Source organism: Micropterus dolomieu, linkage group LG23, assembly GCF_021292245.1.
Source record: "Micropterus dolomieu isolate WLL.071019.BEF.003 ecotype Adirondacks linkage group LG23, ASM2129224v1, whole genome shotgun sequence".
NCBI classification, from domain to species: Eukaryota; Metazoa; Chordata; class Actinopteri; order Centrarchiformes; family Centrarchidae; genus Micropterus; species Micropterus dolomieu.
This window is the reverse complement of record NC_060172.1, coordinates 35835205-35852187: the sequence shown is the minus strand read 5'-3', so window position 1 is coordinate 35852187 and position 16983 is coordinate 35835205. Positions and strand designations below refer to the sequence as shown.

The window sequence follows — 16983 nt, the reverse complement described above, 5'->3', positions numbered from 1 at the left end:
CTGACCATTAAGAGCTTTGTAGGTAAGAAGAATGATTTTAAATTCTATTCTGGATTTTACTGGAAGCCAATGCAGAGAAGCTAAAACAGGAGAAATGTGATCTCTTTTCCTGGTTCCTGTCAGAACACGTGCTGCAGCATTCTGGATCAGCTGAAGAGTCTTAATGGACTTTTTCGAGCAGCCTGATAATAAGGAATTGCAGTAATCCAGCCTAGAAGTAACAAATGCATGGACTAGTTTTTCTGCATCATTTTTAGACAGGATGTTCCTGATTTTCGCAATATTACGTAGGTGAAAAAAGGCGGTCCTTGAAATTTGCTTAATGTGGGACTTAAACGACATGTCCTGATCAAAGATAACTCCAAGATTCCTCACAGTGGTGCTGGAGGCCAGGGCGATGCCATCCAGGGAAACTATATCTTTAAATGTTTACGCATGCAAATCTGATGCTCGTGTAAATGTTTACGCATGCAAATCTGACGCTCATAAATGTTTAATAACTGCCATATAAACATAGTCTATATTATTTGTTTATATTTTGTATCTTGCCATTATATATTTTTGTTATGTACCAAGTCACCAGAACAAATTCCTTGGATGTGTAAGCTTTACTTACACATACAGCTCTATTTGGCAGTAAAGCTGATTCTGATTAAAAAAACACAAACGTCAGTATTTTAGAGGTTGTCTTCACTGTTATCCATACCTTTTTATATGAGAATATACATTTTCTGTCATAAAATTGTCCCTTAAAGTTTTTTGTTAGGAAAATTCACCTGTCAATCTTAAAATGATGAGCAACGTCACAAAATACCACTAGATTGCTCCTATACGCATCCAGGTTTACTAGCATCACATCTAAAAAAGAAATATAATATATATTTTTCAAATAACTGCTTTATAACATATTAGGAAATTGTATCAGATTGCTAAACTGGATGATCTGACACTTAAGATAATAGTAATAACACAACAGAAGAAAATAGGTAGAAATAACGGTGATAGTATAACTTCTGCCTTTGTGGTGCATAGTGTCCTCTAACTCAACTTCATCCTCAGCACTGCTCCATGGAATATAGTTTATAGTTTATTTCTCTTTGCCATTTTATGATTGTTTTTGTATACTGTATATTGTCTGCTATGTAGCAGAAGAGAGTTACAAACCACATTTAATTTTACAACTCTGTTGTAATGTGACAATTAAACTACTACTACTTTCTGTGATAACTAATTTGACAGTACCCCCCATGATGCCATCAATAGTTTCAAGGACCATATACAGTATAGAAAAAGCACTGCCTCTCTAGTGTTTCCATACATTCATTTATTTGTACCGGCCCGTCACATTATCATAGCTGACTGCCACATATTGATTTTTTTTTGTTTTAATTTTAAAATGAGTAAAGCCATTTTTGAATGAAAGCACCTCCTCTCGCTCACTCGCAAACACACTGAACACCGCTGCACAAATCTTTTCAACACAATGCTGTCAGTGTCGGAGACCCACCTTCAAAAAAGTTTCTGTACATAGCTGGTAGTCATATATTGATTGCACGCCACCCGCTGCACCACAGCTTTCTGTGGGAAACACTGCTCTCCAAACTTAATGTTATAGAGGATGGGTCAGGGTCTTGACATATAATAACTTTAGTGTCACTAACCTGATTTCTTCAGTTAATGATGAGCTGGGCCGGGGATCGTGAAGATGCTCAGTCTCAAAACAAGCTGAAATCTGTGGATGTCTTCTGCTTATTATTTTGTGCTATAAGTAGAAACAGACAGTTAGTGAGAAACTCCAGCAAAGACACGGGCTGTACGGTCACACATTACTGACTTCTACACATTGAAACAAGCATCATTTGATACACAAATAAAAATACAACCGTTAAATAAAAACTTCATGTTCAACCGATTGGTGCATGATGCAAGATAGCAAGCGTAGCGTTAGCTAATGTTACCTTTAACATTACAGAGTATGGTCGCTGTACGTTTAAACAACACATGGCTATGTAATAAAAAAAGTTGCATTACAAGCATTTTCCAACTTTAATATTTACCCTCCTGGCGGTGTTCAATGCAGCTAAATCTTTATTTTTGTTGTTGTTGGGGTTTTTTTGTGTTTTTTTTTAAACCCGTCCTACCCAGCCTGGTATAGAGTATGATGACCTGGATACCATATTGTGCCAGACAGATTTTTACTTTAATGAGAGAGTATTAATGGGGCGGCTGTGAGCGGGTTGGCCGTAAATCGGAAGGTCAGTGGTTCAATCCCTGGCTCCCCCTGGTTGCGTGTCAAAGTGTACTTGGGTAAGATACTAAACTGGCAAGATTGCCCCTGGCGGCTGTTCCACCAGTGTATGAATGTGTGTGAATGTTAGTTTCTGTTTGAGCACTTAGGCTGTGTATAAATGTGTGTGAATGGTGAATGCAGATGTAGTGTAAAAGCGCTTTGAGTGGTCGAAAAGACTAGAACAGCAGCAATAAACAGCTGACACAGTAAGACAACTAAGAGAAAAATGAAAACAAGAAACAGTCCAGCACACTAAATAAGCAACACAGCACAGCCATGAGAGCTGGAATAATAACAATTAATTTAAATAAGTAACTGAAAGAAAAGCATCAGGAATAATTCTACCAGGGACAACCTACATTTGTTTGTGTCTATGTGTGAGACTGTGTGTGTCTGTGTGCGTGTGGGTGAGTGTGTCTGTATGTGTGTGTGTACATGTGTGTGCGCATAAGCCTGTTAAAGAATGTAGTTGTTAGTGAGAGTGGGATGCCACGACTGTGCCACACCTACCCCAGCAACAGGCAGGCAAGAACCCCAGTAGCCAATAGGGGTGGGAGAAAGAAAAAAAAAAAAAAAAAATCTATCAAAATGACTCCCAGATGCACCGCGATGCAAATGCAGAAGACCCCGACCCAAATGCCAGTTGACAACGCAATGCCGACGGAACGCAGGAAGCATAACCCGCGGAAGAGCAGCGCCCGGACCGATCGCGGCGCGCACACAACATAGACCAGTGCTCCCCCCCCACCCAGCACCCAACCAACCAACCAAAACGCCCAAATTCCACGCAATCATCAACACCAATGCACAAGTGACGAGCCCAACGCGCACACTGCGCGAGCACGGCGACACCCAATGCCCAGCAGCCCACTGCGAATCCCGCGTGCGAGGTCGGGCAAACGAGAGAGAGCAAGCGGAATAACACGACAGTGAAAGCCAGCGGAGAGAAACACCAGCAGCAAGTCCTAGCCCGGCAGCAAACGCGCCGCACAGGTCACCGTGCACCCACCAAGTCCGCCGTCCCCCCAACCGGCCTAAACTAAGGCCGCCGGCGCCAGCCGACATCCCCCATGCCCAGCCGCCCCCCCAGCCACCGTGCAACACCAGCCAAACCAGCAACTAGGCAAAATCAACCAGCTCAGCTGCATGCCACCACCAACCCACCCACCCGTCAAGGGCCGAGAACTCCAGGCACAAACCCAGAACAAACCGGAGCACAGCCCTGCCCCGCACCCACACTGCACATCCCGAAAACTAACTATATACCTCAGTATCCAGAGGGATCCAACAACTGGCAGAAATGGGGAAGCATGGATCCGAGGCCAACGAAGCAAAACAGGGACTCAAACTGGTCCCTACATGCCAACGAGGAAATGCCTCCCCCGGACTCCAATGCACAAACTAAACGCCCAGCAGCCATTCAGAGACCCTGCCCAGGGAAAAAGCACAATGCATCAAGATCGCCCTACAACCCCACCGCAGCCCTCCAAACCGCAACCGGATCAACCCACGCAGAGACCCCCACCCACAGACGCCAGGGCACCCCGCGACCCCCCAAAGCTCAAAGGACCCCAGACCGCATGTCCTGGGGGAAGCTGTACCCCGCCCCAAGGAAGAATAGCAGAAAGCCGTGCCGAGAAGCTCCCTGCCGCCAGGGACAACCCCCCCGACCACAATGCAGAGGGCCGCGACGCGACCGCAAAGCAACCATCGACACACCCCAAAGCACAATCCCTCCCCACAAAGGATCCCCGCAAAACCACCAAGCATCCAGTCCAGGCACTAAAATCCAGATGAGACACCCCCCAACCGGCTCAAAAAGGACCAGCCCGCACCCCCAACCCACCCGTCAACCCCTTCTTCCCAGTCCCCCACCCCTCCAACAACCAGTCGCCAGACCCCTCAGAGAACCGAAATACAATTATCAGGATGCACAGCATGCACACAGGACAGAGCCGCACACCAGCCCAGGCCCGCACCTGATGCCCCCAACAAGCACGCAAGCCAATCACGACCTACAGGTGAGCCAACCAACACTACCCCGCTACCTATCTAACTAGTGGCACACAACAGCCAAGTAATGCGCTGCACAGGAGAGATGCCAGCTGCCGCAAACCGCCCCCATCCCCCCTGCAGCCAGGGAGACCACAGACCCCCACCCACGGCTACACCGTGACCCACACCGCATGTTCACCACCGGACCGAAACCCACCACAAGCATTCCCCCCGCCAACCCCCACCGCCATGCCTGCCGCCCGCCCCCTCCCCCCAACCCGGACCCACACACAGGACCCACAGAGAGGCAGCCAAGCACCAAGCGCCACCACATCCGCACAGCGCGCGAGTCAAAATCACCACCCGCGCACTGATACCAACAACCGCGCGACACCGAAGCAGAGTGGCTACCCACCCCGCAGCAGCGGCACGCTGAAAACAGGGCAAACACCGGTCCCCCCGTCAAGCCTGCGCCCTAGGCAGCCCGAGCGCCGCACCACCGCCCCCCGCCAACACCACGCCATCAACCACCATAATAAAAAATAAAAAAAACAAGAATCAACCCACCCCCAGACACACCTACCGGCCGCACGGGACCCTGACCAGCAAGGCAGTACACACCCACCCCCATTAAGTGATAAAGTTGATCAAGGGGAACCAGAGAGATTGGAATTGTGTCAATTTGTTTTTTTTTATAGCAGACATTTTCTCCATGCTGATGTGTGTGGTGTTTCCGATATTGGGTGATACTTTCTTGGCGATGCATAAGGCAGTGAGAAGCATGTATGATGTGTCAACCTCTATACTAATGTCACTTAGGTCCCCCAGCACGCAGAGTGATGGGGAAACTGGGACGGGGTAACTTAGCCATATCAATAGGTCTTCACATATCTTCTGTCAGAACTTTTGAACAGGTGTACATTGCCACATAGCATGCATGTAACTGTCAGATACGTTACCTGAGCAGTTCTGGCAGATGTTTGACTGCATAAGACCCATTCTGAACATCCTTTGTCCAGTATAGTGTGTTCTATGGAGAGTTTTATACTGTATCAGTTGTAGATTGGGATTTGTAGTCATTCTAAAAGGTATTTAAACATATCTGCATCCAAAAGTTTTGGTCTGGCCTAATGGATAGATCTGTCTCCCACTTTAAGAATGGGAGAGAGATTGAACTGTTTGATCTATTTTTAACAGTAACATGTATACTTTTGATAACAGTTTTGGAGGCGAGAGTTTAAGAAAGTCTGTTATCATTGGAGGTAGATCTAAGTCCATTATTTTATCCTTAAATCTAGCCTGAATTATGGATTTAAACTGTGGAAATTCCAGAAATCTATTATGGCTAATTCCATATTGTGCCACTAGATCCTGGAATGGAATAAAGTTACTGCCTTGCATTATATGCTCTAGATGTCTTATCCCTTTCTCATACCACAGTGTGGAATGCAGGATGTCAGGATTATTCCAAATTGGGGTAAATCTGCATGGGATAGGTGAAGACCCGGATATTTTGAGAAGTTCCCACCAAGCTGCCAAGGAAGTGCTTATGTTAATGCTTTTAAAGCAGGGATGACGTTTGATGCTGGAACTGATGAATGGCATATTGGAAATTTTTATTTCCGTACAGAATGTTTGTTCATCCATGAGTGGTCCAGGGGGCTCTGATTGATCCATTTTGAGATATATATTGTAGTCTATTGGATAGGAAGTAATGATAACAATTTGTCAGTTCTAAACCACCACAGTCTTTTGCTTTTTGCATAGTTTTTAAAATGATTTGTGGGGGTTTATTTTTCCACAAAAATTTTGAGATGCTTGAGTCCAGTGATTTAAACCAGACAGCAGAGTGTTTGGTGGGTAACACTGAAAACAGGGAATTAATTTTAGGTAGGACCATCATTTTTATGGTGGAGACTCTTCCCATGAGTGATATAGGTAATAATGTCCACCGTGCAAGGTCATCCTCTATTGATTTAAGTAAAGGCGTGTAGTTTAGCCATGTCAGTTCTGACAGCCAGATATTTAATATTCCCAGACTTTAGCGGTGTGGTAGATATCACACTTTACAGGTAAACTATGGATTTACTCCAGTTAATGGAGTAGTCTGAGATGGATGAGAATTTATCTATAAGTGTGATTGTCTCAGAAAGAGAAGTTTGTGAGTTTAGGAGGAAAATATGTATTACTTTTCCTAACTCCTCACATCTGCATAAAGGCTTATCTTGTGGTGTATATTTTCTGTTTGAATTCCTTTAATATTATTATTTTGTCTGATAGCAGCTGCTAGCGGTTCTATAAAAATAGCGAGGGAGAGAGTGGGCAACCCTGCCTGGTACCCCTCTGGAGACTAAAGCATGGAGAAGTATGATCATTTGTTTTGACAGAAGCTCTTGGGGAACTGTATAAGATTTTAATCCAATCTATGAAAGAGTTTCCAAATCCAAATTTATATAAAGTAGCGAATAGAAATTTCTAATTTACTCTGTCAAATGCTTTCTCTGCATCTAAAGAAACAACTGTAGTTTCCAGGTTAGGAATAGTGGTATAGTCTATTACGTTAAGTAGCCTGCGTGTATTGAGTGCCTGCCCTTAATAAATCCTGTTTGGTCAGAGTGTATTATACCAGGAGTGACCTTCTCTAGCCTTCTTGCTAGGGTTTTACAGATGATTTTAAGATCTGCGCTAATAGGTGATATTGGGCGATAACTGGACGGGAGTGTGGGGTCTTTGTCTGGTTTAAGGAGCAGGCTGATATTCATTCAGTTCATTGTTGGAGGCAACATGCAAGTACCCCTAATATGCATAACCATCCTATAGAATGTGGGCGTGAGTATTTCCCAGAATTACTTATAGAATTCAGCGGGAAAACCATCTGGCCCAGGGGCTTTATTATTCGGCATATGTAAGAGAGCTTCCTGGAGTTCAGCCATTGAAACAGGTGAATCCAGAGCCCTGACCTGTTCATCATCTAACCTCGGCAAATCTATATTGTTCAAAAATGCATCGATGTTAGAGCTAGATTGATCAATTTGTGATGTATATAAGTTTTTATAATAATCTCTGAATGCATTGTTGATTTCTTCTGGGTTATAAGTCAGATTCCCAGCTGAGTCCTTTAAGGAGGAAATTGTTATTTTTTCTTTATTCAATTGGCTGGCTTTTTTGTATGATGAATCGGAGATTATTTTACCTCTTATGACTGCTTTTGCTGCCTCCCAAAGAAGACATGGCGAGGTTCCTGACAGGTCATTAGTTTCCATATATATTGCCCTCTCCTTTTTGAAGTAACTTATAAAATCTAGGTCTTTAAGCAATGATGCATTAAATCTCCAACTTCTAGTTAGCCGTGTGACCCTTTTTTTAGTAAGAGTGATAGAAACCGGTGCATGATCACTGATAGTGATAGGGTGAATCTGAGTGTTGGAAATGTCTGTCATAATTGAGCTGCTAACCAAAAAATAGTCAAGGCGAGAATATGAGTGGTGGACTGGTGAAAAGAAGGTATATTCTCTTTGAAGAGTGGGGTGGTGAGAACGCCAAACATCGCAAAGACCAAAATCGCTCATGTATTGTTTAAGGATGTCTGTTGATTTCCAAATACGGTGACCACCTGCCGTACTGAGCCTGTCAACTGCTGGATTACATACCATGTTGAAATCCCCTCCTAATATAAGAGCCGTGTCTGAGTGAGCAGAGAGTGAGTTGAAGAAAGCATGAAAAAAGGAGGGGTCGTCAACATTTGGGCCATAGATGTTAACAATGCATAAAGGAGTATTTTGAATCGAAATGTTAACAATAATGAATCGACCCTCTGGATCAATAGTAGTGGTATTATGATTGAAGTGTGTTTTTCTATTTATCATAATGGTGCTAAATCTGATTGGTTAAGGACATTGCTTCGTCAGTATCTTAGCGTGCTATTGGTTCGTCTGCTATAGTTGGCTACTGTGTTTGCCGGTAAATTTAACGAACTATAAAGTATGATTTGGGGAAGATGTGCAAGAATTAAAAAATTTGGCTCCTCCCTCGATAGGGATCATTATTTTCTAAAACTAAACCAGAGACGCGGCCTCAGCCTAGTCGGCCTAGGCGGCCTCAGCCTAGTCGTAGTAGTAGTAGTATTAGAAGCTGTAATCTTTATGCAGTACAGTGAAGTTCATTCAAAAAATAGCTCAACGTCTGTCCACCAATCTGAACAGAGTGTGTGTGTGAATAAATGGAAATGTCTTGTCCTTTGGAAGGTGAGAAGTTGTAGCCTTTCAAAGTGGAAGATTGCTCCATTGACTTACATTGTAAAAATTTGTTCAAAAAAGCTTAATATTTTAAAAAGTATAAAAATAAACGTTGTATGCAAGCACCCATGTCCTTAAAGAGCTGAACATTTTGACATTTGAATGGTTGTTGTAGCACAAAGTATAGAAAGGTGCCGAAAAACATACGGAAGAAGAGTAATAAAATTTTGGATAACAATAGTAAAACTAATGACCGTATGAAAGTAGTATTGCTTGGAACATATATACTTATCCTTACTTACAACAATTTGGTTACAATTGTTGGACCGTGACTTTAATTTACCCTTTTTAAACTATGTGTAGTCCTTGGTCCTGCGTCTTCTTTCATGAAGCAATAGGAGAAGATGTTTTTGGTCCAAGTTAATCAGTTTTATTACAAGTAAATGAATAAAGCTTACAGAGCTCTGGGTCAATCTTCCTTTCTCTGACAAACAACAAGCTGTATCAGTTCATAAAGTCTGACTGGCTATTTCTCCCTGACCCAGTGTTTTAGTATACATCGTATACTCTCACTTCAGACCTCCTCAGTCGCTGTATCCATTCTCTGCGTTCAGGATACATGTCGCCAGCAATCGACGCAACTCTATAATCCATGTTTTTGCTGGCTTTCTTCAGCTTCCTGAGGTGTTCAGAATTCGCCCCTACGTCATCCGCCTATAATCCTTCCCGTCATCCCCATCTATCAGATCTCACCATTCACACCTCCAACTCTCTCATATTCACACTCTGAAGAAGTAAAAGCTAACTGTTGCCATGACATTGAAACCTTGTGGTGATACCTTTTTATATACAGTTGAAGTGTACCTATGTGGGCTACTGTTGATAAAATTATGAATATTAATGTTCGGAAATATGAATTCACAAAACTCGTTTCAGGGCACTAATTAACTAACTAAAATGCAGTTAAATATACATCAAATAAATAAACGATGACTAAACAGACAGAATGCAAACAATGAGAATGATGTCTGTTGTGTAAAAGATTTGAGTCTACAGAGGCAAGAGAACCAATAAATGCAAGTTATGGTAATAATAAAATTTGGCTTGGAGTTTTAGTTAAAGGATTAAGGATTAAAGCTAATAGATTAAAAGACTGTTGGACATCAACTCAACCACAGAATGCAGGGTTTTAGCCTTACTTTGCAGTTTCCCAGCTGGTTGGTGCCTCACGAATAGTTCGCCTTAGCTCTTGGCGTCCACGGTTCCGCAGTCTGGCACGCCAGGACCCATTCTACTTTTGGAGACTCTAGGAACCGCAAGTAACCCTGTATTCTTGGAGTGCAGTGCTCTGGTGAGGTAGGAAGGTACTATGAGCTCTTTAAGATAAGATGGTGCCTGACCATTAAGAGCTTTGTAGGTGAGAAGAATCTCTGAATGAGAATGAGTTTGTAATAGCCTGGGCTTGATACTGCCCAGCTGATGTTACAGCTTTTGGGTATAAGCAAGTTAACGTTTTTTGCACGTGCCATGCATCTATCAGGTAAACTTAAATAGACTACTGCAGCAACAGACACACATACAGGCGACGGTGTGTGGGCTTAATGTCACAATACACGCTAGAAACATCTTGATGTTACAGTTAGTCACATTAGCTGCAGAACATGCTAACGCCAAGTTCAACAGGCAAGTGTTCACAAAAAACAACAGAAAAGCAACAGAGAAATTGCTAAACTTACAGGTTTCAAGTTTGAAGTCGATATAGATCCATCCTTGAGCTGTTTGGTTGATAGATTTCATTTGGTTGTGAAGTTACAGCCTAGTGTTGTGTAATGGTAGATACACAACTGAACCATGAGAACCTGAAGTGGCCTTCCAACTGAAGAGGAAGTGACGTCTTAACTGAGGACCCGCCTTGATGGGAGGACTGACAGATTGCATTTTCATTTTCACTGTGTCCCTTGTAAAGCTGCTTGTAAATGTAAATGCAATGTAATAGACTGGGGGCGCTGTTTCACTCATTGCATTTGAGTCCACTTTAGAGCAGGTTAAGCCTTTGAAAATGAAATGTCAAATGCTCTTTCCATTTTCATTTTAATATGGTCCTAGAATGCCCACACAAGTATGTGATAATGAAAATTGGATGATCGCATTTTAATTTTAACCTGAATAACACATACATATGTGGGAAATTTTAATGTTTTTGTGGGATTACATTTTCATTTTCAGGTTTGCATGATAATTTGAAATGAGTCCCCTTTAAGCTTCCATAGTATTGCAGTGACAATGTCCCCCAGTTTGAGATTCTGTTCTAGTTCCGCTTTAGAGTCAGAGTCAAGTGTCAAATTGATTATGATCTGTTATTAATAGTTTGATGATCTTCTGTTAAGGTTAATCAGATATGATTGAATCTGTGGGATAATGTGAGATGCCCCTTTTGATGAAGGTTAGTGACATCCCATTCTTAATCCGCAGTTTAATGTGGAGTTGGCCCACCTTTTTATAGCTTTAACAGCTTAAACTCTTCTGGGAAAGCAGTCCACAAGGATTAGGAGTGTGTTCATGGGAATTTTTGATCATTCTTCTAGAAACACATTTGTGAGATCAGGCACAGATGTTGGACGAGAAGGCCTGGCTCACAGTTTCCGCTCTAATTAATCCCAAAGGTGTTCTATTGGGTTGGGGTCAGGACTCTGTGCAGGCCAGTCAAGTTCCTCCACACCAAACGTGTCTTTATGGACCTTGCTTTGTGCACTGGTGCACAGTCATATTGGAACAGGAAGAGGCCATCCTCAAACTGTTTCCACAAAGTTGGGAGCATGAAAATCCAAAATGTCTTGGTATGCTGAAGCATTAACAGTTCCTTTCACTGGAACTAAGGGGCCAAGCCCAACCCCTGAAAAATAACACCACACCATAACCCCCTCCACCAAACGTTAAAAAGATAAATTAATAAACTTTCGAAAGTCTGAACTTAAAGTCAGATATGCCAATCCATTTATTAACAATGAAAAATTTAACATTTCTTCAATTATAAACTTAAGTCAGTCTCCATGATTACACGCCGTGCCTCACGCTCAAAAACCGTGCACCTCGCTGTGCGCCACGCCTGCCCTAATTAACACCTGTCTTAAGTAGACTTGTGGCAGAACACAGCGCCACCCCATCCCAATACACAGAATGGCTCCAACACAACCAGCCCCTAATTGTTCATGGCACTACAAGACATAACAATTATAAACATATACATGTATGGAGACATTAATACAACAAAGAACATCTTACAATAAAAACATTTCTTCCAATCATCCAAGAATTTCGTGGTGCTGTAGCATCTGCAACCAAAACGATATCTCCTGCTGTAAGATTACGCTTAGTTTTGTTCCACTTTTGTCTTTCCTGTAGAGTAACGAGATACTCTTTTTTACACCTTTTCCAGAATAAATCTGAAAGATACTGAGCCTGTTTCCACCTTTGTCTTACGTACTGGTCCCTTTGCTCAAACAGACCTGGAGGCAAAACTGGCTTCCTTTTCAAAGTAAGAAGATGGTAGGCGTCAGTGGTTCTTAATCGTTTGGATCCTCAGAAACCGTAGTAAGTGGTTGGTCGTTCAAGGTTGCTTTGGCTTTGCATAAGACTGTGCCTAAGGTTTCATTAGTTAAAGACTGCAGATGTAAAACAGATACTAAGAACTTTCTGACTAGTCTGATCATGCTTTCCCAAGCACCGCCATGATGTGAAGCTGTAGGTGGGTTGAACGTCCACTTGATGTTGTCATGTATTAAAGCTTTCTCAATCGATCTGTTGTTTAACTCTGCAATTGCTCTTTTTAGCCCCTTCTCTGCTCATGTGAAATTTGTCCCATTGTGTGAGTGAAAGTGTGCTACGGGTCCTCTTCGACATATGAATCCGACAAATAGCACTAATGCAAGAGTCTGTGTCCAGTGAGTGTGCTACTTCCAAATGAACTGCCCTGCTGGCCATGCATGTAAAAATAACACCATAACGTTTCACATACGTACTTGTTTTACCTCAGTGGGCCCAAAATAGTCCACTCCCACATTAGTAATCCTTTCTTTGGGGAGATTTTTCCTTTGTGACGTTTGCAAAAAGCACAACTTGACAAGATTTTCCTTGCTGCTGCATTGGCATGAGTGACCCAGAACCTTTCTCTCAGTTTGAAGAGGATGTAATTTCTCCCACCATGCCTCGTCTGTTCATGAACATTTTTAAGAAATAACATGGAGATGTACTGATCTTTACACAGGATGACTGGGTGTTTGCTCTCTTTGGGCATTGCAGTCCTGGACAATCTTCCACCTACTCTTAACAGTCCATCCTCTAGAACATGATTAAGAGTTTTCCTGTCCTTAGTGCAGAAATCTCTTTGTCAAATCTTTCCCTCTGACAGAACTGAAGGACAGCGTTTTCTGCTGCCAATAGATCCTCAGTTGATACACTGTCTCGTCCCAACGACTTTCTGGCTTCCGACATTTTCTTGTAAACATAACAAAGATCAGCCATCACAAGTTGCTTTCTGCTTTGACTCAACTCCAGTAGAGTCTTTTTGACCTTCAGCAACCATGCAACAGCAACCTTCAATCTTTTCTAGTCCGAGAAATATGTGACGAGTCGATTGGTTGCATTATCCTCTTGAATAGTTATTGTGTTTGGAGAGATCTCCAGTTTGATGTCTACTTCTACTTCATACTATACCCATGTTTCTCTTGCTTGCCACAGGAATTCTGGATCTGATAACCACGTTTTGCTGTTCAGAAGCTTGTGGACTGTCAGTCCTCTAGATGCGTCATTAGCAGGATTTTGTTTTGTGTGTACATACCGCCACTGGGCTTGGTCTGAAGCCTCCCTAATGACGGCTATTCTGTTGGCCACAAATGTTCGAAATCTTTTGTTTTCATTGCTGATGTACTTCAAGACTGTACTACTATCAGTCCAGAAACAGGATCCTGGCAGAGAAAGCTGTAACTCTTACCATCTTGTCCACCCGAACAGCAAAAACAGCAGCAGTGAGTTCTAAATGAGGGAGGGTTACGGGTTTAAGAGGTGCTACTCTGGCCTTTCCAAGAAGAAAGGAAACATGTATATGACCTGGTTTGTTCTGTGACCTCAGGTATGTTACCGTGCCATATCCCCTTTCACTGGCATCAGCAAAGTGGTGCAACTAGGCATTGACTGGTGTTCCAAAGTTGTGTGGTTTCAAGCACCTACTCACTCTGAACTCTGAGATCTCTTTCAGGTCAGTCAACCAATTTATCCATGGTTGTTTTAGGGCTTGCAGAATTTCTTCATCCCAGCCATAGTTCCTTCTGCACAAGTCTTGTAAAATGTGCTTGGCTGGAAGAAGGACTGGTGCAAGGCACCCTAAGGGATCGTACACTATTTAGGGGCGGCTGTGGCTCAGGAGGTAGAGCGGGTTGGTTGTTAGTCGGAAGGTTGACGGTTCAATCCCTGGCTCCCCCTGGTTGCGTGTCGAAGTGTCCTTGGGCAAGATACTGAACCCCGATTTGCCCCTGGCTATTCCGCCAGTGTATGAATGAGTGTGAATGCTAGTTTCTGTTTGAGCACTTAGGCTCAGTGTATGAATGTGTGTGACTGGTGAATGCAGATGTAGTGTAAAAGTGCTTTGAGTGGTCAAAAAGACTAGAAAGGCGCTATACAAGTACAGAGCATTTACATTTACACTGAACTAACAACTGAAAGAATCCCTCGTCGTGTTTGCATCTGTTCTTTGCAGTTCAATGTGCTCAAGGTAAGGCCACTGTGCAAGGTCTTCTTGTTTGATGATGTTTGCTGTATTCACTGGCATTGCTTTCTGTTTGTAAACATTTGGAAGACTGTTCCATTAAGGCTAGCTACTTGAAGTCCATTCACAATGTATGTTGTCACAGATGTCTTTGGGCTCATCGTTAACAAACATATTTTTGGCTTTGTCCCAGTGAGATTAAGCCTACGCATGAGAGCTTCAGAGCAGAATGTGGATGTTGAGCCATTGTCCAGAAAAGCGTAGGTTTGAATCACCTTGTTGCCTTTTTGTGCTTTTACCTGAGGCAGGATGGAGAGCATTCCATTGCTACCGGCCCCGGTCTGGCTCCCAAATGTCTGAGCTGACACAAGCGTATGGTTTACAGCTAGTTTAGGTTCATTGGAGTAGATGCTGTTGGTGTTCATTGATTTGTCCACTTGTTTGGCGTGAATGTGTAAAGCTGTTGGATGGCTCCTTTTGCATTTTTCTTTTTTTGCTTATCACAAGTTTTGTTCCAATGCCCAGTGTTGAGACACCCAAAGTAAACTCCTTTTTACTTTAAGAAGTTGATATTTTCACGATGTTTGTTCTTGGCAAATCTTTGGCATTCATCTAGACTGTGCTCTTGTAAACAGAATAAACAATTGCTGCTGATGTTGTCCTGTTTACCATCTTGTGTGTTCTTGTGTTGCACTTTGCTAACAGCGCAGACGTTTGTAGCAAAGTTGTCTCGCTTCAACTTAGATTTTGCTGTATACACATCCCTTTTAACAGGCATACATTCAGTAGTTTGAATATCACCAAAAATTGGATCAGACAAGATTTTGACTTGATATTCCACAAAGTGTACAACGTCATTAAAGTTTGGTCTTCGGTTGGGTCTCTCCCGAATATCACATGCAGAACTTCAAAATTTTCCCCTTAATTTAAAAGGAAGTTTCGACAACAAATTTGAGGTTGGCAGACATGTCCAGCTCTTTCATGTCCTCTAAATCTGACATTGCATTATTGCATCTACGCAAAAATAATGCATAGTCCTGCAGTAACGAAACACTTTCAGCCTTTACCACAGGCCAGTTGAGAACCTTTTCCATATATGCTGCTGTGATCTTTGTTTCATTACTGAAGTGTTCCTGTAGTAGGGCTTTACCTGTTTCAAAGTCTCTCTCTGCACTCCTATGTCAACAGCTTTGTACAAGGTTGTGTGGGCGCCCTATGGTGTACCATATAATATTACATGCAATCACCTTTAGATGCAGCTTTCTCCTCTACACAGTGCCTAAAGGCTTGCATCAACATTTTGAACTTCAGTGGGTCACCTTCAAAAACGGGTATTTGTCTTGGTTGCAGTTGGCTTGCTCTGTGTTGTTGTATGAGCAGCTCGGATATTTCATTTTGCCGTTGCAGAATCTGTTGTGTAGAATTGTCATCAACTGTATGTACAACATTTTCAGTGGGTCTTGCAACTGCACCAAGTAAGCCTTTATTTCCCACCAATTCTGTAGACTTCTCAAACTTTGCATCAGGAATGTCAGGTATTTCTTTTGATCTTTGCTTCTCAAAATAAGATCCCATTCCATCCTGATCCGAAAATGCTTGCAGGACTGCCAACTCTGCATCTCAGCCTCCTGCTCCAATTCATGTTTCTTTTTTTTTAGCGCTGCCGCACGTGCCAGGAGCACAGCTTTCTTGGCTCCTGCTTGTGCACATGCAATTTCAAATGCAGCTTTGCTTGATCGACTTGATCTTTCACTGGTGTGGCTTTTAGTGTGTGATGATGTTCCAACATTTGATACACTGTCTGTTGGTTTGATATCATCCTCAAGGTGAACATCCTCAGTAGTATCATTTGAACTCCTAAAATGATTTTCCATGCAAAATTTGTTCACACTTAAAAGCTTTGCTTTGAACCAGTTTTCATGCTTTTCCTTTTCATCCAGGGGTAGCAACTCAAGCAGATTGTTGTGTGCAACCTTTGCGTCATTAATCAAGGTTTGATATTTGCTGAAGCTACTTTTTATTTCAACTTCGAAACCAGACTCACACATTAAACCTTGCACAGTTTGTTTGATGTTGGCAGCTTTACTTAATTTGGATTTTCTTTGTGTCTCTAAGTCAGATAGTTTAGATAGCAGTGCTTTTGTTGTAAGTTTTATAGACCGTTTTGACAGGGGCTTCTTACTCATTATCATTTTGAGAGTCAGCCAACACCACATGTGTTACCTCCATACCGTGATTATTTTCATCCATTTTACCTTGTTTTCAACCATCAAAAACAACATTTCATTTAAATATCATGAAATCGAGAAATCAGAAATAAACACATGAACACTTTAATTTTTTTGAGTAAACCCCTTGACTTATTTCAAGTCCTTGTTTACTTTAAACCAAATGTCAATGTACTGTGTGCTCACCAACCCCCGCCGTCAATGGCGTCCATCCTCACCGTGTCCGGGCCACCTCACTGTCTACTGTGAGGCCCAAAGCGCTCGACTACGACGTCCATTATCGATCACCGCTGTCCGTCACCGATCTCCGCCTGTCGTCACTGCTTACTGGCCGCCTCACTGTCCAATGTGAGGCCCGCTGCCCCCGTAGGTCTTCTGTGGCCAATGCGCCAGCGTTTCCATTCAGCCGTTCACCGACGAAACAAGGTGCACGAACAGCACAAGGACCGTGTCGTTTAAACTTGATCAGTCTTT

General features: G+C 42.7%; 1 protein-coding gene and 1 long non-coding RNA gene across 9 annotated transcripts in view; one reads left to right on the top strand and one right to left on the bottom strand.

Annotated features, from left to right (window-relative positions):
• LOC123962717 overlaps positions 1-16969 on the bottom strand; it is a 25931-nt gene extending 8962 nt beyond the window's left edge. Inside the window, exons 1-2 of the long non-coding RNA XR_006823043.1 lie at positions 16696-16969; positions 1662-1762 (exon numbers count right to left, since the gene is read on the bottom strand). This is a non-coding gene — a long non-coding RNA (uncharacterized LOC123962717). The remainder of the gene's footprint in view (positions 1-1661; positions 1763-16695) is intronic.
• The window catches only part of LOC123962713 (inactive serine/threonine-protein kinase TEX14-like), a 94274-nt gene that overhangs the window by 43378 nt on the left and 33913 nt on the right, over positions 1-16983 (top strand). The window lies entirely within an intron of this gene.